This window comes from Ailuropoda melanoleuca, chromosome 16 (genome assembly GCF_002007445.2).
Source record: "Ailuropoda melanoleuca isolate Jingjing chromosome 16, ASM200744v2, whole genome shotgun sequence".
Lineage (NCBI taxonomy): Eukaryota > Metazoa > Chordata > Mammalia > Carnivora > Ursidae > Ailuropoda > Ailuropoda melanoleuca.
The window spans coordinates 10,829,381-10,831,330 of NC_048233.1; positions in this window are offsets into that span (position 1 = coordinate 10,829,381).

Consider the following 1,950-nt stretch of genomic DNA (forward strand, 5'->3'; position numbering starts at 1 on the left):
TAGCCTTCATATCCAAACGCTACATATCCAAACACTACACGGAATATGTATTATGCTTTACAAATTTACCTTCTATATCTGTGCCTCTTTTTCTCTAAAAAAGAACCAAAAAGCATTATAGATCTAATTTGTCCATTTCATCATTTCATAGTATTCTATTGTACCAGTATGACATAATTTATTGACTCATTTATCATAATGGACATTTGTATAACTTCTCAATTTCAGCTATTAAGAAACGTAGTAATATGCACATTTTTGCATATATATCCTGGTTCACAAGTACCAAACATTCTCCAGTGATTTAAATAGGAGTGCAGTTAATATGTTTCTGGATACACATCTTCACCTTCATTACAAAATTCCATACTGTTGCATAAAGTTGTTTCTCCTGGTTTTTAATCCTATGAATACTATATGAAAAATCCCATTGCTTCAGATCCTTTCCAAAATTAGTAACACCAGACTAATGTTTATACCTTTATATTTATTAAACTATTATTACACTTATATTACACTTAATATAATTCTTTTTCTATTCTGATTTTGCACTTATCTTAAATTCAAAAGAATTTTGTTATTCTTTACCCTTCCTATGCCTTGATTACATATATTTCTTCATATTGCATTGGATAGCACATACATTTATTAATATTCCATATATAGTTTTATAACCTTTCTTCTTCCTGTCTTAAATAATCTTCTGCTGCCAGAAAGTGTTATTATAACAGAAAGATTTCCCTTAATCAAACATTGTATCAGATCATTTTGAGTAAATTGATTAGGTAACAGCATGGCGTAAGGGAAATTTCAGAGCTGGTCAACACCTAAAGGACCCGATGAAAGGAATGTTGAAGTTGAAAATGAACCTACAAGGTCTTCTGTTAAGGTATTTTCCCTTAGAATACAGAAACTTCTTTCAATTCTATCTATGAAGCTAAATGTATTCATTTTCTCAGGCAGAATTTCAGATGCCACAGTAGTGTTAGGTATCCCTCCTAGCATGCTGTTTCCCAAAACTAGAGAGTGGTCTGAGTGAAAGGAAGTTGAAGTCACCATGACAAGCATCTTGGCCTGATTGTTATCTCTGTACCCTAAGGAAGATCCAACTTGCTACTGGAGTGGAAATAAGTAAATGGCGGTGAGGAGGAGAAAGGTCATCACCACTTTCATGGCCCTTGTATGGGCCTCTGCGGGAGTCCCTCAAGCCCATCCGGTTGAGCTGTAGGTTCTTGGTGTCTCACCAAGAACAGAAATAAAAGGAGCAAACAGGTCAGGTGCAGGAGAAAGGGGAGAAAGCTTAACATAGGTGAAGCTAGGAAGTCGAAGCCTTTTCAGACCAAACACTTACGTCTAAATGCAGAGTCTCTCATGTGCCCCATAGGTACTCATCCACAACTCACCAGGGGCATCCTACATTCAGAAGTTAACAGACTATAAGAACAAAGGCCCCAGGAAAAGCACGAGACCCATTCTGTTCTCTCTCCACCTCCGCCGGATGAAAAAGAAGTGGGAGAACTTGGCTACCTTCAAGAAGCAGAAAATGTTAGGCAGGTGGCAAACCAGGGAGTTCAGTGATTAGTGCCCAAAGAATAGTAACCGCTTTTGCTATTTGTTCACCAATGGCATAGGGATGTGGAGACAGCCCCACCAGAAATGAATCAAATAGTGTCACCCACTGTTGAGTGATTCTGACCATAGCCAAGCAGGTAAGAATGAAATCAGTTGATGAGACTTTCCCGTTCTTGACCCATTCACTGCAGTTTGCCAGTCCAATGAACCCATTTTCCTGCATTCCTAAGATGACTTCTCCTGGGGCCACTACCAGAAAGAGATCTTCATTCCAACTCACATTTCCATGAAAATATTTCTGATGTCGTGCCTCACTGATGGCTTCATAGCTAAACACTTGCAGGCTGACATCCACTTAGAGATGTTTGCATCCTATTT